Genomic DNA, 23,110 nt, shown 5'->3' with positions numbered 1-23,110 from the left:
TGAGCAGATGGAAGATCTTTTCTCTGTCTCCTTCGCTCTGTAAATCGGCCTTTCTAATAAAAATAAATAAATCTTTAAACAAAAAGTAGGTTTAGTATGAGGATTTATAACTTTTGCAAAAACAAAGTGGAATTACACACGTAGGGTATTTGGCAGTGTCTCACCATGCCTGTACTTCATTATTGGAATCTTGTAAGACATGTATACATGTGGATGTATGCATATACATGCATGCATACATGTATATATTAATAATCACACACATATGCTTTTGTAGATATATGCATGTACACAATGCATGAACATATACAAAATGCATGCATAACCACACTCATACTAGTATATAGTCGAATAATAGGCCGTTCTATGGAGTAGAATGATAATATCATGGTGTACTTCCAATCATTCATTTCTTTCCTATTCTTTTTTCATATAACTTTCCCTATCATCACATTTGCCTGATGGTGACCATCCTTGTTAAAGCACTGCTTCGGGATTTGTCATTCATTCATATTGAAAAGGCAGCTACACAAACCTGTGCATGCATGTGTGCATACATACACACCCAGAATTATTCCATCTGTTGGAACACTCCTCAAATGCCCACAGGTACCCACATTGGGCGATGCTCAAGTCAGGAACCAGAAACTCCATGCATGTCTTCCACATAGACGGCAGGTATCCATGTACTTGAGTGTTACCTGATGCCTCCTAGGCTGTACATTAGTAGGAAGCTGCAATGGAAGCAGAGCTAGGGGACCTGGCATTGTGACATCACACTAATCCTCTGCCCTGTGGCACTAACATTCTATATAGGTGCTGGTTGGTCTACTTCTAATCCGGTTGCCTACTTAGGTCCTGGCGAAGCAGTGGAGGATGACCCCAGTCCCTGGGATCCTGCACTTACATGGGAGACCTAGAAAGAAACTCCTGATACTTGGCTTTGGATCAGCTCAACTGTGCTGATCATTGTGACAATTTGGAGAGTGAACCAGCAGGTAGGAGAGCTCTCTGTGTAAAATCTGCCTTTTGAATTCAAACAAAACTTTAAAAAATAAAAACAAATAGAATTTTTTTTTAAAAAAAATGAAGTGATGTCAGAGCTCAAATCCGGAGTCTCCTATTTGGGATGTGGGCACCCAAGCAGTGATTTCTTTAGCTGCTGTGCCAGATGCTCACCTTGGGAATGATCACTCTGCCTGTTCTCTACTGTGCTCTGGAGTGCGGCAGTGCCATGGGACATGCAGGCACCAGGATCTGAGGGCACAGTGTGTGATACTGGTAGGGAGATACGGAAGAAGAGTCAGGTTGGTGTTTGCTTCCCTCTTGGTAAGCTCAGGGCTGTTGTGGAGCGGAGGAAAGGTCACATTGTCCTGGTGGAGTGTGCTGATTCTTCGCAAGGCCTTTTTCCTGTCTCATCGAGTCTTGCCCTGAAGCCTGCCCTCCAGCCTGGGTCCTCAGTCTTCTAGGGACAGCAGGCATGTGCAGAGCTGCACAGGTGGCTAATTCTTTTTCTGCCCACCTCAGTGGCCTTGGCAAGTTGCACCCTTCCTGCGTGCTCTCTGCACTCCTCTTATACCATGTGTCTCATTTCAAGATGTCATTTTCTTCTACTTACAAAATTCTTCCCATATTTTTGGTCTAGTAACATCTCACCCCTTAGGCATTAAGTCAAATTTCAGTTAATCCTAAAGGAGGTGTCTCTGGCCCCTTTCAGATTGAGTTTTTTATCTCTACTATATACTCTATAGTGCTTTGTCCTAAATTTAAAAAACAAATGTTTATTTGGAAAGCAGAGTGACAGAGGGAAAAGGAGAGCAGAGATATTCCATCTGCTAGTTCACTCTCCAAACAGCTGGAATGGCTAGAGCTGGGTCAGTCAGAAGTCAGGAGCTTCTTTAGATCTCCCACGTAGGTACAGGGTCCCAAGCACTTGGACCATCCTCTGCTGCTTTCTCAGGCCATTAGCCGGGAGCTGGATCAGAAGGAGAGCAGCGGGGACAAGAACCAAGACCCATATGGGAGACTGATGCCGCACAGACAGATTAGCCTACTGTGTCACAGCACAGGCCTCTGTCTTAAATTTTCTAACCCTTATCCCCAGAGCTTAACATATAGTAGATAGGGGTATGTTACTGTTTGTTGTTGCTTGAAGAAATGAGTTTTATGTGGATGGTGAGAACTCGAAGGAGGGGGAGGGAAACTGAAACTGGATTCCTTTGCTTCTTCTCCACCGTATTTAAAAACCATTTGTTGATCCCTAAGATAGAAGCTGTTCAAGGAGAGGAAACTGTTACAGTTGGAAATGGGGGAAAAAAAAGTATTTATATTCACATTCAAGTGAATTTCTTTACTTTCCTCCAAATTCTTTGGCGTGACAAGAAACTCTTACACTATCAGCCCCTAGGGGCTCAATTGTTAGCTTGTGGTTCTGTGAAATGTGTCTTTCCCATAAACTCAGTTGCAAAAAAAATGGGTACTTTATAAATCTCAGAAATAAACACACACTTTACCTCTTCTATCTTAGTAGGTGGGAGCACCAAGAATTTCTGGAGATGTGAACATTTCTTTCACAACACTATTCAAGAAGTGGTTTATCATTTTACTTTGAGTTGATGTTCTTGGTAATAACATTCACATAACCAGGATGGATGCAATTGTTTAGCTGTCACCCCCAAACTTAGTCATATCATTGATCTGACATCAGAAAGTACTTATCCTATTGATCTAGTGTCAGATGGGTGGTATAATAGTAATAATGGGCTATGATTGACAGCTTGAGTTGGCAGAATATCAAGTCACGTTTTCTTACAGCTGAACTGCTGATGGGCTTGGAACTTTTCCCTGCCTACTCATACCCCTTTGACCTTTCACTTCTTATTATATGTGCTAAATCCAATCCTTATTTAATGACACTTGGAACACTCCCAATTCAGTTTATGTAAAATGCACTGAGAATCTTGAATTATCTAAACTTAGCAGACAGCATTAAATGTAAGGGGTAAACAAAAAATATTTGCTCTGTATGCATGTGTAAGTAAATTTAAATTTATGGCCTGTGAGGAAGGTGTTCAAGGATGATCAGGTGACAATGACCGTGGCACCTGATGCGTTCAGAGATAGATTGGCACAAGGGCTGAGTCCAGCCTGAATCAGCCATGACAAATATTTCTGGTTAGCTAGGACCCTGCCATTGGGGGTGCAGGAAGGACTCCAAGCCTGGGGCCCCACTCTTCTTCATTTAGTTTTGTGAGTTAAGGACTTGCTGTGTTCTGGACCACTTCAGCATCCCCAGGGAGCATTCCAGAGAGAAATACAATTTCTTTTGCCTCCACCTGAGTCCTTCAATATCAGAATCAGCATTTTAACAGGATCCCTAGGCAGTTCTCATTCAAGTCTGAGAAGCAGTAGTTTAAGAGTTTCATTCCTCTTCAGATGCAAATGTCTTCAAGTAAAATACTTCCTAGGATTACAACGATTTAGATTCTAGCTTTTAGATTCCTAACCTTCTTGTTTAGCATTTCAAGGGCAGAGTTCTTAGTCCCAAATTACAGAATCCTTCTTAGGTTGACCTAAGAGATTCATTTAGAAGGATTGGATAGTTCTTGGCAGGATTGAGGTTGGAGGAACTGGGACAAGGGCTTGGGTGTCAGAACTATATTGTGACAGCCCAAACAATATAGAAGGCAACAGTAAAGTTAGATCTTCTGAAACATTTCTGGAACATGTCCATAACTCGACCTCGGGTTCTCAGAAAGTCCAAAATGGGACTTATAGCAAGAAAATATTTTGATGAGATCTTGTCTTGCTTTTACAGCTCATGTGGTAAACTGATTGCCCCACATTGTTTTCTGTAAATAGAATTGAAAGGACCTGTTTGCCTGGCTCTATTGCTCATTACTACATGGGATGTGGTGCTTACTGATTGAATATTGCCAAGTGCAGGATCCTTATACTGATTGGTTATCTGTGTTCCATGCCACTACAATTTGCATTGTGCACTGATGTAAGCCTGGTTGATTGAATGATTCATATCGTGTGCCAGTGTTCTCTTAGTTGGTTGGATGATTGTAACTTAAAAATCCCTAAGCACAGCTTGTCAAAGCTGCTCTCCTCTTCCACACTTGGTGGAATGGGACAGTCTGCAGGCAGGTGAAGAAAGACTCCTGAACTCCCGAGAGTCTGCCTCTGACTCATTTTTTGGGATATACTGTCAACTCGTAACAAAGTTGTGGAACTAGTTTTGTGGGGACACCGTTGTCACAATCGCTGAGGCCCCTGCTACTTCTGAAGCCAGCTTGCAGCAGCTTGAGAAGACCAAGTAATTGCAATGGGGTGAACTGAATCAACTAAGGCCTAGAGAAGCAGTTAGGTCTAGATTAGGCAGTGACTGGGCACACTTGGAAGGCATGGAAAAATGAAGGCTCTTTAGAAGGAGCCCGAAGGGTCTGAAAGTTTTATTTAACAGACTGCTTTCTTTATGATGTGTAAGGGATTTTCAAGCAGTTAGCGGGAAATGTTGAGTATGGGGTCCAGCATTGTGGTACAGTGTGTAAGCCACCACTCGTGATGCTGTTCCAGCTGTTGTTCTTCCAATCTGCCTTTCTAATGCTACTGGGAAAGCAGCCAAAGATGACCCAAGTACTCAGGTTCCTGCCACCCATGTGGGAAAGGGTAGATAGAGGTCCCGGCTCCTGGCTTAGGACTGGCCCAGCCCTTACTGTTGTGGCTATTTAGGAACTGAACCAATAGTTGGAAATTTCTATTTTTTCTCTCTCTCTCCCTCTTCCTCCATAACTCTGCTGTTCAAATAAACGAACATTTTTAAAAAGTTCAAAAAATGGGATGGGGAAAGAGAGAGAATGGGGGAGGTGAAGGATGAGGGGAGTATCGTTGTGTTTTTTTAGAATCATAGCTAATTTGTTAAAAACTAAAGATGGTAAGAATTAGATTAAAAAGTATGTTATGAAACAATTGCCTGGATTTCAAAAATTTTTGCATGTAATAAACTATCTTTTAATTCCATTTTGCGTGAATGTTTGAAGTACCCTTGTAAGATAAATGAGACCATACTGCAGAGAGGAAACTCAGTCTTAACAAAGCTCAGGAACTTAGCTAAGGTCAAAGAGATGATAGAGCAGTAGCACTAACAGATTTTCTGATACCGGAGTGTCTAGATAACATGCGTTTATGGGGATTTGCAACTGGTTAAATATTGTAAGTTGCCTACTTCTGTTGTATTAATTGGCACTAATAATGGTTAATGTTTATGTATGGTGACTTAAAAAACTATTGGCATTGGGGTCCAACTTTCAGAATCTGCTTTACATGATAGGAAGTGTAACCTGGGAAAAGGTGATTCTGATGTGTAGTAAAATAGGAACCACTAGAATAGAAAATCCTCCCAATCTGGCTCTATTATTTTGTCCTTCCTGTCTTTGGGGCACATTTTCAGGAACATGAAGTCATAAACGAAGTGCTTGCATTAATCTGCTAATGCAACAGCCAGCCAGGGAGTAGCCTGGCAAATTCACACTTGAAAATGAGAAGCATAAATTTCACAGTCAGTTCGATTTGAAGGTTAACATCATCTTTCATGCATCCAGAGACCTTATTGAGCCTGTCACAGCTGAGGATCAAATGCTGACTCGATGGACCAGGCACAGTAGCCTAGTGTCTAAATTCCAGCATTACATGTGCCAGGATCTCATGGGCACCAGCTCTACCCCCAGCACCCTCACTTTGCATCCAGCACCCTGTTTGTGGCCTGGGAAAGCAGTCGAGGACGGCTCAAAGCCTTGGGACTATGCACTCGCGTGGGAACCCGAAAGAGGCTCCTGGCTCCTGGCTTCAGATCAGCTTAGCTCTGGCTGTTGTGGCCACTTGGGGAGTGAGTCAACAGACAGAAGATCTTCCTCTCTGTCTCTCCTCTTCTCTGTGTATCTGACTTTCCAATATAAATAAATGAATCTTTTTTAAAAGATATATATATATATATATATTTCATTACAAAGTCAAATATACAGAGAGGAGGAGAGACAGAGAGGAAGATCTTCTGTCCAATGATTCACTCCCCAAGTGAGCGCAATGGCTGGTGCTGCCCCTGTCTGAAGCCAGGATCCAGGAACTTCTACCAGGTCTCCCACACAGGTGCAGGGTTGAAAGCTTTGGGTTGTCCTCAGCTGCTTTCCCAGGCCACAAGCAGGGAGCTGAATGGGAAGCAGAGCTGCCAGGATTAGAATTGACGACCATATGGGATCCCGGCGCATTCAAGGTGAGGTCTTTAGCTGCTAGGCCACCGTGCCAGGCCCTAAATAAATAAATCTGAAAAAAAAATGCTGGCTCATCTCCCCTGTATGCATGTGGCTTTTATCTGGTCTTCTAAAGCCTTGACACTTGGAACCTTGTTATGGTGAGAGCTCTTGCTCATGCCATAAGAAATTACTCTTGAATTTTTACAAATATGTGGGCACATGAAAAAAGTTGGAAAAATAAGATGAAAAGGCAAGTTGATTTAGTTGCAAAAATATTGGTAATCTATACATAATTTTATGGTCACACACAGTTTTCATGAACTTTTTAAGACATTCCACATGTTTGTGCTTCAGTTCCAATATCTACGGAATGGGGCTGACAACACTAAGCTCTTAAGGCTATTCATGCTATACCAAGTGGGAAAGTCAGGTGGAATAGGTACGCGTATTACACCTAGAGCTGGAACTGTCATTGGTACTCAAAGTGGCTCTTTCCCTGGTATTACAGGGAGTCCCCATGGCTTCATTTTCCTCATTTGGCTTGCATTTAGCCATGGAAACAGCCATGGAAATCTAAGCTTCTAACTCCAACAAGTGGTTAGTGTATGAAATAGTGGTACCAACAGGGCCCAGATTTAATATATGTGGCAATGGTTCTTCAATGCAAGAGAGGTATTCCAATATTTGTTGAATTAAAGACATTGATCAGGGTTTAAGTTTGTAATATAAACTTCACTACCAGCAATATAAACTTCACTACCAGTCTATTACAATGTTTTACAATAAAAGTATACTAGGTATGTTTCTCATTAATTTTGATTTGGATTAGGTAATAGAGCTACGTAAACTTAGAAGCCTGGTGTTGGCATCTGCTTCCAGAATTTTCACCCCTTCCTGGAATATCTGTTCACAGCTGTCAAGAGACTTGTTTTTGCTGTTCCTTTTCTTTGGTGACAGAAGGCTGTTTTAAATGTGTGCTTTGAATACTTGAATAAAATGGAATTTTCATCTCCTGAAAGTAAGGGCACAGAAAAATTGGGAAATATTTCCATTTTCACCTTCATGCTTTTCTTCTGAGGCTCCATGCAGTAAATAAAGAACATTGGGGGGGAAAAAAAAGGAAAAAAAAGAAGCAAGAAAAAGCACCACTGTACCATGTCTTGTCACGTTTTGCTCACCCCTACACCTGATTTCAAATGTAAATTGCACGGCATTTAGCACTAATGAAAATACTCTAGTGAAGGAAATTGTTAAGATTTTCTGGTGCTCCCCTAAGGGGTAATATTAAAACCCCCGTGCCTAACATCTTGCTCTGAGAAGACAAAAATATGCACTGAGAATACAAAAGCCCTGTTGGCATCTAAATGTGGGCCAATTAATTTGCTGTTAGCGATGTGCGGATTTGTGAGGGGATGTAGAAGTAAGGCCCAGGAAAGCTATTGAGATTCCCTTATGGTGGGGCTGCTTGACCCTGGGTTTAGCAATGCTCGCTTAATCATGGCATTCTGCTTTCTATTTATTTATACAGTTGCCTCAATGAACAAATTAATAATTATACAGCACATTGACAAACATGCCGGGTAATATTTGCCAGATTTTAAATTAATTGAATTCAAGGGCCACTTCATTTACAGGATTCATCCGCACGTCGGGCATCAGTTTTACCTTGTTGCTATTCATGCTGTACCAAGATTGTTCCTCATTTTCCCCCTTCTTTTCTTCTCTGCAGACAAAGACAGCACAACTTGCCATGACAAACAAACAGACACTAACATGCCGGTGTGAGACAGATAGGTGACAGACAAATGGGAATATAGATAAATGCGCAGATGACATAAATTGAGAAGGATGGATAATAGCTGTTACGGTGATATGTGGAAAACAATTAGATTCCACTAAAATCTTGTATTTATTTTCTCTTTAGCTCCAATTTACAATTTATCTTCTCTTGTTTCACACCCACAAACCTGCTTCAAAATTTACAGACTGGAAATTCAAAGGTATAGTTTATCATTTCAAAAATGATCATTCTTTTTGGAGACAGGCGCACCATTTAGAAATGTAACTGAGGGCTGAGGAAGCCAGAGAACAATCTGGGTTGCTTGATTTATCAGTTGGGTTTGAGTGAGAGTTAATAATGAATTTGGATTGCATAGGAATCAGTCGCATTTTTTTAAGATTTATTTGTTTTTATCTGAAAGCAGATTTTACAAGAGAGTCGAGAAACACAGAGAGAGGTCTTCCTTCCACTGGTTCACTCCCCAAATGGACACAGAGGCCAGAGCTGAGCTGATCTGAAACCAAAAGCCAGGAGCCAGGAGTTTCTTCCTGGTCTCTCAAGTGGGTGCAGGCCCCCAGTGATTTGGGCCATCTGTTGATGCTGTCCCAGGCCACAAACAGGGAGCTGAATGGGAAGTGGAGTATCTGGGGCACAAACTGTATTGGATCCTGGCACTTGCAGGGGGGAGGATTAGCTTGCTATGCCATCAGGCCATCCCCATAGAGTCAGTGCTTTTAAAAAAGCTCGACAAAATACATTTCAGTATATTAAAAAATGATTCTAATTCAATGATAGTATATTACCATAAATGCAATTGTGACTAAAGATAAAATAATGGCCAATAGGAACAAATAACATCAAGACAATTAATGAATCAATTTTTGCAGATATGCCTTCATTCTTTGCGTCAGCATGTAGAAGTATTGACTGAGGCAAAGTTTCTCCCATTAAAGAAAGGCCTGGACATCAAATGTGTTATCTCATTAATGGACAATAATGAAATATGGGAGTATGCAGAGCGTTTTTCAAACAAAAAACCATAAACCTTGGGACTAACATGGTGGCACAGAAGCCTAACCTTCTGCCTTCAGCATCAGCAACCCATATGAGTGCTGATTCATGTCCTGGCTGCTCCACTTCTAATGCAGCTTCCTGCTTATGACATGGAAAGGTGGTGGAAGATGGCTCAAGTCATTGAGCCCCTGTACTCAGCTGCCAGACCTGGAGGGAGCTCCTGGCACCTGTTTAGCCACTGTTGCCATTTGGGGGGGTGAACCAATGAATGGGAAATCTTTCCTTGTTTCTCCTTTTCTCTGTAAATTTGCCTTTCAAATGAATGTGTGTATGTGTGTGTGTGTGTGTGTGTTTAAAGAATCATAAACCAGTTTGATAAACCAGTTTGTAGTTAATGAGTTTGCAAATTATTTTTTATGTTGCTAGCATTCTGTGCTGATGGGCATTAGCTGGCCATAATTCAAAGGCTTAATATATGCTTATAGATTGGTTGGCAATTCATTCTTAGGGGAAATAAAATTTTTCCTACACGTTGTTTGCAAATTGTTCTATAACTTGGGGTTGGAGATTATATAGCTTTGCATCATATATGCTAAGATTGGTAATCTTTTTGAGTGAAACAGTCATGGGATATGGTGCTTTATATTACTTACCACCCAAAATATAGGTGTGGGTTACTGTTGAGTCCATGTGACTGTGTGTACCATAGTAGCAAGAGAGAGTTGTTTTTTTTTCTCATGAATGTTAATTTATTACAATTGCTTTAGTGTGTGTGAGAGTGTGTGTGTGTGTGTGTGTGTGTGTGTAATCCAAAGGGCAGTGCTGATAAAGCATTGCGGGAGCTAACTGTCAAACCTAGGATCACAGTACAGAATCACAGTGCGTATGCACACAACTGCTTGCCTATTCAAAGTAAATTATTCTTTGACTATTAGTTTTTAAAAATTTTGCTTCTCAGCAGAGAAGGATATTTAGGTACAATGCTGTAAGGTGGCTCTTTTCTAAAAAAATGGAGCAGCCATTTAGAGAAAATCAGGCAAAGCCCAGGCAGATAATTTTAGTGTAAGCAGGCTTTTGCTTCAGTACACGAGATAATTGTCTCAATCTCCTTTTTACTCTGCAGGGTCACAGATGTCAAAAGGCATTCCCACATGCAAGTGGAAATTGTGCAATATATAGCCCAGAAATTAGGTGTCTTTTGCTAAAAAAAAAAATCAGGTGGCCCTATATGCCATAATAATTATAAAAATTATACTAGCATTTATTTGGTTACATTGATATGCTATTTGTATTAACTAGTTTTACTAATTACCTAATTACTGCCCGCCAGAGTAATTACTCATCTTGATTAAATGAATGTTGAAAGGTGAGCTCATAGGCATGAATTTGGTAATCATTTTCCTATCTGGAATAATAATGCTGAGGGCAGATGCTCAATCCATTTAATACTCTCATTGATTATACAGCTAAAAGGAGATTATAAGGTATAGTTCATAAAACTAGCCTCACTAAATAGGAGATTGAAGCAAATAGGTATACATTAGAAGCACTTACTGGTGTTTTCTTGATAAAAAGGAACATTAAAAAAATGATTTGAAAGTGACTTTTTAAAAACACATGGTGGAAAAAGCAAAGATGCTGGCATCAGATAGACTTGATGCTGAATCTAGGCTTCATATGCCTGGCAGGAAGCAAGCATACCTTTTGAATCAGAGTTTTTTCTTCTTTTTAAAAAAGATTTATTTATTTTGCTTGGAAGAATTCCACATAGACAAAAGGAGAGACATGGCAAGTTCTTCCATCCACTGTTTCACTCCCCAAACGGTTGCAATGAGCTAAGCCGTGCTTCTGAAGCCAGGAGCTTCCTAGGACAACGTGGGCAATTTCTGCACATGTTAGCAGCTGTCATGGATTGATTGGTTTATACTGCGCAGCCCTTATCAATGTTTGCGCACTAAGGAAATACATCTTATAGCTCTCCTACCACCAGAGCTATGCAATTTATTTCACACTTGGGTTCCCCTCTGCTTCTCACCTCCTTTGGGATGCTGAGACCAGGCCTGAGATGGTGGTCACAGTGCTTCCAGAGGGAGTGTCAGACCAGTTTTTCTTAGTTGCTCCAAGGGCTCCATCCACACTAAAGTGCTAGCTGTGGGGATTCTAATGACAATAAAGCAGGTCAAACATTGTGGCTCAGTGGGGGTAAGATGACAATTGAGAAACCCACTGCATGTGCTTAGGCCCCTGCCACATGTATGTGGGAAACCTGGATGAAGTTTTGAGTTCCTGCCTTTGGTCTGGCCCAGCCTTGGCTCTTGCAGGCATTTGGGGAGCCTCCCAGCAGATGGAAGATCTCTATTGTTGTTCTGCCTTGCAAGTAAAACATGATAAATAAATAAATATATAAGGCAAAAATACCCCCTCTAAGAGTGCAATGTGCAAGACAATGAGATGGGTGACTGCGGTGGTGCAGTGGGTGGTGATAGGCACGATTGTGAAGACACAGGCAGAACCTGCCCAACACCTGCTGAGATCAGATGTCTGTAGGCATCCAAGCAACCCTTGGATGTCCTGTGTGATGAAGAGCTTGTTGGGTGGACAAGAGGAGAGGGTTGGTCCAGTGAGTATCACTGAATGAATTTGAAGCATCTAAAACGCTCCCCACCATCCTCTCAAAGATGTCAACTGCAGGACAAATGGGTAAGCATGTGTAACTGGAAATGCTGCCAACCGTTGGGTTCTCACTTAATGTAACTGATGTGTATTTGGTGTTTGTTCCCAGCTTTCCTATGAACAAATAAACACAACAGGACATTTCCTTTTATGTAAAACAAGCAGAAGATGAAGAATTACTAATTTTTTTTCCAAGAGCTTTCAGATAAGATTCCAATAATACCTAATTCTATCTAAAAGCCTTTTAAAGAACAGCTTTTTCTCCCAATAATTGACAGCCAAGATACCGCCATGGGGGAAAGGAGGTGGAGAGGGACTGAGGTATAGATGTACTCAAACAGCCTCTAAATTATGCTGTCAAAAAATTATAGCGACGCTATTTTCAGTGCCTTTTCTCCTATAATGTGCTTTCCTGCAATCATAATGTCTCACTTTTGTTTGTTTTGTGTGATCCACCTCCAAGGTGAGGACAGCTTGTGTGTTGGGGGTCAACCCTTGCAATGTTAAATGAAGATCCCAACGCTCACGGGGAGTGTTGGCTGCTAGTTGCAGGAGAGACAGGCTCTGGGCTCCTATGAACTACGAACTAATTCACTAATACACTTTCAGTGTATTGAGTTGTCAAGTGCTTCAAGTTTATAAAGCAGTCTTAATTTAATCATTTGAATCCCCCATGGATGCTTTCCTTGGAGGAGTCACTTGGAAAATCCAGGGAAGCAAGAGAAAAAGATAAGCTAAGGTGTGAAGGCCTTCAGAGTGAGAGCCTTTAGAAGGTAATAGTGGCTGAAAAGCCAAAGCAACCCGAGTCTAGGATTAATATTCCCATAGGGCCTTTTTAAAAAAAGAAGTTGTTTCCAGACTTCTCAGGTGCGTAGGAGTGTTCCTCTCAGTCGGACCCTTAAGTCGATGAGTTAGGAACAGGAAGGAGTCGGAAGTCAAGATGTTACTATTTTTTTTTTTGTTTGTTTTTGGATCCTTAGTGACACCCAGGCGTTGAGACTGTTTGGAAGATCGTCCTGTGCGATTAATGTCAGCTTCAGTGGCTTTCAGCTTAATGGTTTCCACACCTGTCCAGTCACTCATGAAACACAGAGCAAGCATTACTACATATCAGGCTTTGTAACAGGTATGTTAAAGTTTTATGTAATTACTCTGTTGTTAGACTTTCAGTGTTTTTTTTTTTCTAGGTTTATTTATTTTTATTGGAAAGTCAAATATACAGAGAGAAAAAGCCTCTGTCTGCTGCTTTACTCCCCACATCACTGCAGTGGCTGGAGCTGAGCTGATCTGAAGCCAGGAGCCTGGAGCTTCTGGTCTCCCACGCAGGTTCAGGGTCCCAAGGCTAATTCACTCCCAAGTGGCCACAACAGCCAATCTGAAGAGCTGAGCCAATCCAAAGCCAGGAGCCTCCTCCGGGTCTCCCACATGGGTGCAGGGTCTAAGGCTTTGGGTTGTCCTCAGCTGCTTTCCCAGGCCACAAGCAGGGAGCTGGATGGTGGCTGGGTTTAGAACCGGCATCCAAATGGGATCTTGGTGTGTTCAAGGCGAGGTCTTTAGCTGCTACGCTATTGCGCCAGGCCCATTTTTTTTTTTTTTTTACTCTTAAAACATTCTTCTTAGAGCATATTTATTTCTTTATATTAGCAACTGTCCTTTCTGTCCATCCTTAAGGCTTTCTGTGTCTATTAAAAGCATTGTCTCTAACCACTCTCTGCTTCTCACCTCTTGTCACTTTGCCAGGTCCTGTGACTCATTGCAAGTACTCTGATAGTCAGATGAGGTCAGACGAGGTCATTTGAATCCATGATTTGCTTTCTACTCTTTCTTCTGCTCAGCTCTGTTTCGTAGGGAACAATTTTCATGCCATGTGGCTTTTATAGAGGCGCGGCCTGTGGCCTGCATTAACAGGAGATGGGAGATGAGGTTTTCCTTTACTTCAGGGGTTAGTTTGTGTAATAAACATTTCAGAGACTTTACATCTGTTGGCTCAATTCCCAGATGGCAGCAACAATCAGGGCTAAGCCAGGCCAAAACCGTGAACCAGGGACTCTTTTCAGGTCTCTACATGAGTTAGCAGGGAATCAACGAATCAAGGCACCCATCACCTGCTGCCTTCCGGGGTGTCCATGAGCAGGAAGCTCATGTCAGCAGCCAGTTCCAGGGCTCAAGGTCACGCACTCAGTTGTGGGATGTAGGCGTCCCAGGTGATAGCTTAGCTGATGCTTCAAATGGCCGCCACACTTGGGATTTCTGCTGGCAGTTCCTGGCTTCGGCTCCAGCTGCTGCCCAGAGCCCCTTCCTCTGTGGTATCACTTAGGAAAGCCCCACAGTGCTGTAATCTTAGCTGATGTGACTCCAGGTCTGGACTAGGATAGCGCCACTCCTCTGTCCTGCAATTCTAGGGATAATGGCAGCTGTGTTCCATGCATGCCTGGATTTTGGTTTCTCCCATTTTATGGATCTATTCTCCCATGGGTCCTCGGGATCCTTTCCATGCAGCTAGATTGCGGATGGGGAGGGAAGTTGAGGGTTAACTGTGAAAGGGTTTTTACGGGCCAGTTTGGCGATAATACACACAACTTCTGCTAACTTAGAACTTGGGAGTCATATAGCTGGTGAAGCAGGTGCTTGCGGCCACGGCATCCCGTATTGGAGTGCTGGTTTGAGTTCCAGCTGCTCTTCTGATCCAGCTGCTTGCTAACGAGCCTGGGAAGGTCCCCTGCCACACATGTGGACAACCAGGGTGACATTCTCAGCTTCACCCCGGCTGGGCCAGGCCATTTGTTGTAGCCATATGGGGTGTGAGCCAGCAGACAGAAGACTTCCTTTTCCACTCTCTCCTCTTTCACTTCCTCACTTCTTCTATCACCCTTTAATAGATTCATTAAATATATTTAACATATTATATAGTTAATACATCAATATATTCACAATTAATATCAGCATAGATCATATTTACGTCTATTATATATCACATATCATACATTACACATCACATGTGATTTTAATATATCCTATTTTAAATATCACATGTTTATAATAGATTTATGATAAATATAAATATATAATAGATAATATATATAAATAAATAGAATATATTATAATGTATTAAAATGTATTTAATATAAATGCAAATATGCATTATTTCATATGTGAAATAATATATTAACATATTAATAATTCTATTTAAATTTAGATATATATTTATATGTATACACATATGTTAATATATTTAATATATATGCATTAAATATATATATTTAAATATATATAAATATGTATATATGTATATATAAATATAGGAAAGGCAGATTTGCAGAGAGAAAGATCTGTCTGCTGATTCACTCCCCAAAAGGTCTCATTGGCTGGAACTGAGCCAATCTGAATCCAGGAGCTTCTTCTGGGTCTCCCACATGGGTGCAGGGTCTCAAGGCCTTGGGACGTCCTCTACTGCTTCCCCAGGTCACTGGCAGGGAGCTGGATGGGAAGTAGAGCAGCCGGGTTTAGAACCCAGTGCGCATATGGGATCCTGGCATGTGCAGGGTGAGGATTTGACCAATGAGCCATCATGCTGGGCCCTCTCTGTCATTCTTTCAAATTAATAAATCTTAAATAACTCTTGTCATGTGGCAACATCTAACTGCAATCTGCAAGGGAATATGCCAAATGTAATGTGGCATGTTCCCTCAAAGAAGAACACTGATGGTTTTGGTCGCAGTCAGCAAAGGAGAAAGTAGGGATTGCCGTGTCATCCCTTAGGCGCTAGGTGAGGAGTCACTCTGGCGTACTTTCCCAGCCCCAAGCTCGGAGCTCTCTCCTTGGCAAGTGAGCTCTGCCCGCCTCACTTGTGATGCTTATCATGTTGTGCTTCACTTGTTTTTTTTTTTTTTACTTGCGTGGTGGTAGGGGATTTGAAGGAGTCACTTGAAGATAGGGACAGGGTCTTATGTAGGGTATCCTTGGCATCTAACACAGTGCCTGGACCACTCTCGATGCAAACTAAGTGAATTAATTATTAAATGAATTAGCTGTTATTTGTTGAAAGATATTTATCACTTGCCTCTGCAGTAGATACCTTACTTAGTAAATCCATTTGGCTTATTTCCATCAATTCTCAACCTATTTTGTTCTCAAATTAAGTCTTCCTATGGGGTCTCATAATCCATCAAGATAATAGTCTCCCCAGGTCACTCAACAGTTAGGTTTCAGGGCTAAAGGGAAAATGCAAACACATTTTATCATCAGACAGAAAAACAGTCATTAATAAAGGCAGGTGTTGTCATCAAAGTAAGGAAAGCACTTAAGTTCAAAAGGTCATTAGCGCAAGCACAGTTCTGAGTAATCAATGCGGATGGATCATGCCTTATCTGGCAGCTGGTTCACTCAACCTGCAATGGCCACCATAAGGCCAAAGCAGGTAGCAGATGGAGCAAATCATCAGTGATTTTGCCTGGGCCCCAAGCACTCTGGGTAATTTGAAAGGGTGATTTATCTAGTGCTCGTCAAAAGACCTTCTCCTGGGTTCTGAGGCAGGGGCACATGGCTGGATGCAGAGTTAAACTGTTCTCTGCTCACTCAGCGTGTGTAATGTTTTCAAGGCCAAAAGGTTGCAAATATGTCTACAAGGTGTCCTCATCAAATCCTTGCCTCTTAAAAACTGGCAGTTTGAAAATCCCTTGGCCCAGTGACCTTCAATTCTGGGTACCCAGGCTTGAGCAGAGGTGGGTTCAGGGGTTCGGGAAGAGGGGATGGCTGGTGGTGGCTGGCGGCTGGGGGGTTTTGCTTTATATGTCCAGACAACTGCTACGTTTTGGTTACTTTGGGTTACTAAAGTCCTGAAAACGCTTATTGGCAGGTGGGAGTGGGGGGTTGGTGCTTGGGGGAGAGAGGGGATTCAAGTGCTAAAATTCTGTGAAAATCTATCTTCCTAATTCCTGCTTTCACAGATTAAAAAAAAACTGAGGATGAACAAGCCACACAAACCAGTTAGTGATGGAGTGTGGTCGAAGCCAAATTCCCCGTCTTCCCCAACTGGTGACTTCACACAGGTACAGTGATGTTCCATGCTTAATTTTAGAATCAAACTTATTTTAGGATGCTACGATACACTGTATCTACAGCATAGTGTTAGAACATGGGACAATAACCCCTCGTAAAGCTGCACCCACTGGTGAGCAGATTGCAAGTCCTTAGCAGCCATTTGCTTTAAAATGCAGGTTGCCTGAGACTCTGAAGCCATGAAACTTCAGAAAGTAGCAAGGGAGTGTGGAGTTCCACGGAGCTGCGCTCCTTCTGTCTCCTGAGACGGAGAATGTGGCTCTGTTCAGTAAATGCCAGGGTACTGTTTGTTGAAGCAAGCAGCAAGTTTTCAGACTCCATGACTGAAGGGGTCCCTCTGTCTCTGTCCCCACTGTGGTTCAAGAAGTGCTTCTTTCGGCAATTAGCCACAAGGTGGCCCCTGCTCAGCCTTCACCTGAGGAGGAGCGTGGCTGCTGCCTCTCCCTCCGTGTCTTGCATGGAGTCCTTTAAGTACTTTAAGCTGTGTTTGGGGGTGGTGCGAATACATGATTTCATCTTTCATCAGCAAATTTATGGCTTTTATGAAAGACATAATTGAAAAGCGATGGACAGTATTTTCAGTTTGAACAAGGATGTAGCAAGACTGATTTTTTTTTAAAGCCCCACTGGCAGTTTTATTGGCGATTTGCTAAAAATTCTGAAATGAGGAAAGGAGGAAAGGAAATGACAATACCTTTAGAGACCATATGTGCATAAAGTTTTTTTTTTTTTTTTGGTAAGTGGATATTCTATTCTGATAAAGACTCGGTGTGACAGGAAAATTCACCTTTATCAACATGGTGTATTGCCAAGTGGTCACTCTGAAATTATAGATCTATATGAAACTTGATTTCATTCGGCCTAGGATAATAACAATAAAGTGATTGCTTGTGGGGCATATTATTGGGTTGAAATACACGAACTTGCCATTTTGAAGGCCCAAATCCAGCAAATAGTAACAGTTTCTATCTTGTGGCTTGAACTGTGCCGACTGCTCCTCCCCACCTCCCCCCACTCTTCGCACAGGTGGACTTGGCTTATTGTGGGCTTGGCTTGTGCAGACAGTTACCCGACGCTGCTCCTGAATCCTTGAGGCTTGTGTGTTCCCCCAGGAGGGGCGTGCCTCCAGCCTTGTCTCTCCCCACTGCAGTTGTTCAGCGTTTCCGTTCTCCCACTGAGACCTTAGTGGTCTCGGAGTAGCTGAGGGGCTGGTGGTTTAAAGCTCCTGAAGGCGTATCTCCAGCTCTGGAGGCATCTGCTGGTGCGTACTGCTGTCTCAGGGCGGTCTGTGGGGAAGTTAAGTGGCTAACAATTCCGGTGTGGGGGAGGGGCCCGCTGCCACTGTGCGTGGAACGAAGTACAACTTTGTTTCCTCGGGGACTCCCAGGGGGCAGTCCAGCTCCAGAGTACAGAAAGCCAACTCAGACGAAAGCCAGCTCTGAGGGCGTGACAGTAGGGACTGTACAAGGCTGCTGATGTTCTCTCTTTTTTTCCCCCCTGTGCGACTGAAATAAAGGCAGTTTCCCTTGCCTGAGCAAAAGCACAGCAGTGCTTGACAGCGAGAATGTATGTGTGCATCCTTGGGAGGCCTATCAGTCAAACCTTCCTGTGCAGGTCTTTGGCGTAGCAGTCTTGAACGGTGTCTTTCCACGCTGCCTGGCCTGGGGCACATTGGAATCACCTGGAAAGCCTGTAAATCATTGTAAATCATGTCCGTGCCCAGGTCCCACTTCACACTAATTAGGTCAGGGTTTCTGGTCATGAGCCAGCCTGGCCATTAGTGATTTGGAAGTTTCTCAGCTTTTTTTTTTTTTTTTTTTTTAATATGCAGCCAGAGGTAAGACTGTTAGACTTTGAAAACAAAATCTTGACCGAATCTCTTTTCTTTAGCTAGAGGTTCTTACAACAGATTGATGAGAATTCCCTGGAGGGCTTCTTGGCTCCCATGGTGGTTGTGCTTGACTGCAGTGTCAGATTCTGTAGGTCTGGCGTGAGGCTGTGGAATTTGCATCTTGGAACGGCTCCCAGTTGGGGATTCGCGTCTCTGTGGCCTCTTAAGAATTACCTAGATATTGGTCTTTGTCTTTGCTTTCCATTGATACTACATTATCCACTTGTTTCTTGGTCCCTTGCGAAGTTAAATCCTTTCCTTATAATTCTCGTTCATTCAAACCATGTATGGATAAATCTGGGGTACCTGCTGTGTGGTGGCAAGCAGTCTTTGCTTTTTGTAAAATAAGATTTATTTTTATTGCAAATAAAGATACTGCAAATAAAGATAGAGAGGAAGATCCTCCGTCTGTTGATTCACTCCCCAAGTAGCTGCCACGGCTGGAGCTGAGCCAAGCTGAAGCCAGGAGCCAGGAACTTCTTCCCGGTCTCCCATGTGGGTGTAGGGTCCCAAGGCCCTGGGCTGTCCTCAATTGCTTTCCCAGGCCACAAGCAGGGAGCTGGATGGGAAGTGTGGCCTCTGGGATTAGAACTGGTGCCCAAATGGGATTATGGCACGTGCAAGGTAAGGACTTTAGTCACTAGGCCACCGTGCCAGGCCCTTGTCTGTTTTGATTGAGCCTCTTTTTCTCTATGGACGTCATTGGCTGTAGCTGCTTTGTTGCCTGTGCTGCAGTTCTTGGTTTTATGTCTGCCTCTGGGGGGGTCGGTTTTGACATTAGCAGGCATTTTAGCCTGCTACTCACATGTATCTATTGAGTTCCAGATTTTTTTATTTGGGCTGGTGCTTGTCTGGTTCCTTTATCTCCTTGGGGCTCTACCTATGGTAGACAGAGATGATATTCAGGCAGCCAATAATGCAGGGGTAAGGAAAACCTGTCTGAAATACCCGTTAGATCTGTCTGCTAGATTCTCATCTCTTACACGAGCAAAGGCAGGTGGAGTGTGTGAGTGGAAGCACTTGTCCTAATTTGTGATGCTCTTACTTGTTCACTTGTTTCTCACGGATGAGGAATGCATTTAGCAGAGGTTTTCTATTCCATTGTTTTTTTTTTTTTTTTCATAGCTGTATTTTATTGCATAATGAGCTACCACAAACTCAGTACATGATGTACGTAAGCCTATTGGAAGTTAGCCTTGTCACCAAAGGGGAAAAAGGTGAACTGGCTTTACCCGTTTACTCCAGAATTAATGTCTGACATGATTAAATTTAATTAGAAATAACACAGCCAGTCAGATTGAAACCCACCAGAAATTGTCTGTCTGGGTATGTGTAACCAGCAGAGTGAGCTGTTATATTAAAAACCAGCTCAGAAACCCAAGCAGGATGAAATGCAATAGCAGCCTTACCTAAACCAGCTGGAGCCCGGTTAGTGGTTTAGAGTCCTGATACTCAACAGCAGCTTGGGACTACCGTCCGATGCAGTGGACCCAGCTGCAGACCAAGCGACGTCAAATGTAAGAGGGCTTCATGCTCTTGATGCTGAAGAGAAGCGTTTGTCTTGGCTTGTTCTGGAAAAGTTTTCAGTAGGACTGAGTAAGTCAAACGCTGATGGGGAAATGGCGAAGTGAGGAGTTGCAGGTGGGCAGGCTGGTGGGGTATTGTGGAGGAGCAGGGGAGAAAAATGGTGACACCGTTGGGAAAGAAAGGACTGCTGAGCTCCGTCTGCATTTCCACTAACCTACTTGTGATGTCTGGGAAGGCCAGTACTGAAGAGAAAGTTCTAAAGTCATCTGCCTGCACATCTATCCCGATAAATTGAACCAGTAGGCGAGTCATTGCAAATGTTCTCTCTCCTGGTGTTCGTGGCATTTGGTTCTTGATGTGTAATTTTTAATACCTGAGAAGTTAGGGTACTATCATGTGACATGACTCAGTAACATGGGTTACACTTAGTAATTCTTTTTGTGAGTCTGGACAGAATGCTCTTAATGTTCTTGGAAGAAAAGTGGGCAGAGTAATGCAACATGTTCTCTTAAAGGACACGCACCAGATTTTGATCTTTAGGGAAAGGAGTATAATTAAAAGGAAATCCTGTCAGAAGACATTGCAGTTCTATGCATACGCATGTTCTACTTCATGAAAGCATGGTGAGCCTCCAATCTGATGATTCTATTACCAAAGAATTCTTTGTTTTAAAGGGTTCACTCAAGGATTCCTTCAAATAGTGCCTTTAAATGTTTGTTTATAAACTGCTAACTACTTGACAGAGAAGCAGGGGAACTTAAACTGTTGGGAGCCGCCGCCAGTTGAAGATTGGATTAAAATGTAGATAAAGCCACTCTCTGATTATAATGTAAGTCAATGAGAAAATATAATTAAAGTTATAAAATTTAATCACCCCAGAACTCTTCAGGAGCATGTCTTTTGCAAGAAAGGAGATACACCTGTGGAATCTCTCTTCCTCCCTCCCTCCTTTCCCTCTTCTTCCTCTCCCCCTCTCCCCTTCTCTGGTCTGCAAATCCTTTTAAAAGTGACCATCCTACAGATATTCCACTCGGATCCCACAGTTCTCATGAGCTTTGTTCACTTTAGCCAAGATGTCACTGCTTTGCTTTGGGCCCCGCTCCTAGTGCCTGGCAGACTGCCTGGTCGTGAAGGGTCCCTGGTGGATATTTGCTGATTTGTCAGGACCCGTTTGTTCAGTTGTAGACCAAGATGTGGACATGGTGCATATGGTTGGTGTAAGTGACAATGCGGTTTACTAAGATTTTGACAGAGTGATGAGAATTTGCACCCCTAAGCTGAAGGAGCATAAATGTTGACCTGAACTTGATAAATTGACATGTTTCCCCGCACGGATGGTTCCCACCGAATTTCAACCCTTGTGAAGTAGAGAGGAAGGCTATTCCGCTGAGGTTTTTTTTTTTTTTTTTTTTTTAATGTCTTTGTTTTTCCAGTGTAAGGTACATGGATGCAGAAAATTGAAATGCCACCCAAGAAATAAAATTTAGTTAAGAATCCCAAGGCCAATCAAGTGTCCCATAGTGTCTTTGCAGTTTTAGAATCTGTGTATCCATAAGCCCTGTAGCTTAGTCGTGCTTAGAAAATAACTCCTAAGGTTAAAAAAAATTTTTTTTTGACTAATTTTCTCCCTTAATCCCTATCTTTCCTGACTGGAAATTAGTTTGTGTAAGAACCTGGGTCTTTTGGGGCCTGGTGCGATTGCCTAGTGGCTCAAGTCCTCTCCTGTAACATACGGTAGGTATCTCATATGGGCACCAGTTTGTGTTCCAGCCACTCCATTTCCCACCCAGCTCCCTGCTTGTGTCCAGGGAAAGCAGTCGAGGACAGCCCAAAGCCTTGGGACCCTGTACCTGCTTGGGAGACCCAGAAGAAACTCCTGGCTCCTGGCTTTAGGTCAGCTTGGCGCTGGTCGTTACAGCTACTTGAGAGTGATCCAGTGGATGGAAGATCTTTTTTTGTCTTGTCTGTAAATCCGCCTTTCCACTAAAAAAAAAAAAATCTTAAAAAGAATCTGGGTTCTTTAATATGATGTTTCCCACAGCTTGGTTTGGTTGATTGTATCCTTGTAGTTTGCTGTAACGCTGTCCCTGTATCATTGATTTTGCCGGCTCGGTGCAAGCATTGTATTTAGAGGTCCTCCTACTGGGGTGACTTACGCCTCTCCAACCCCTGAGATTATTTGGCAGGGTTTGAAGAGTTTGCTTTTATTTTTTAAAAGATTATCTTTGAGGGAGGGGGAGAGACAGAATAGGAGAGAAGAAAAAGGTTTTCTAATTGATGACAATAGAAGGGCTGGGCCAGGCTAGAGCCAGAGCCAGGAGCTCTACCTAGGCTTCCCACATGGACAACAGGGACCCGAATACTTAAGCTGTCACTTGTACCCTCCCAGGATCCCCCTTAGCAAGAAGCAGGATTAGAAATAGAAGGGCTGGTACTCAAATCAGGTACTTAACTATTGGGTGCAGGTGTTCTATGTGGAGGCTGAATTGTGGGGCCAAATGCCTGGTCCCCTATTTGATATTCAAAACAGACATGAAAGTGCTGCTCACATCAGGGAGGTAGAAGTCGGTTGCGAATAGTGTTAAGTTTATCCGACAACACACAACACATTATTGAATTCCAAATGTCACTAAAGCTGAAGTTGAATTCTCAAACCAGAGGTTTATTCAGGTTCAAGTTCACTTTTTTTTTTTTTTTTTTTTGGAGAGGGTGAGATTGAGGTATAGTCTTCATCAGGCTCCACATGTCTTGATGCCTCTCTTCATATGATAGTAGCAGCTGATGCTGTGTGCTTAGCTTAGTGCTTAAAAAATAGAATTTATGCTTCATTGCTTAAGTAGAATACTTCAGCAAAAGAGTGCTTTCACCTATCATTTGGGTACCCAGTGATACAGTTCATGTAAGAGATGAAGG

The 23,110-nt window shown here is 42.6% G+C and overlaps 1 long non-coding RNA gene across 1 annotated transcript in view; it reads left to right on the top strand.

The window, feature by feature from the left end:
* The first annotated feature begins 16,676 nt into the window (after positions 1 to 16,676).
* The window catches only part of LOC121170738, a 71,405-nt gene continuing 64,971 nt past the window's right edge, over positions 16,677 to 23,110 (top strand). Inside the window, exon 1 of the long non-coding RNA XR_005886046.1 lies at positions 16,677 to 16,769. This is a non-coding gene — a long non-coding RNA (uncharacterized LOC121170738). The remainder of the gene's footprint in view (positions 16,770 to 23,110) is intronic.

This window comes from Ochotona curzoniae, unplaced genomic scaffold (genome assembly GCF_017591425.1).
Source record: "Ochotona curzoniae isolate NIBS_2020 unplaced genomic scaffold, NIBS_Ocur_1.0 contig_1274, whole genome shotgun sequence".
NCBI classification, from domain to species: domain Eukaryota; kingdom Metazoa; phylum Chordata; class Mammalia; order Lagomorpha; family Ochotonidae; genus Ochotona; species Ochotona curzoniae.
Note: the sequence above shows the minus strand (reverse complement) of the source record. Positions and strands in the feature narration are given on the sequence as shown.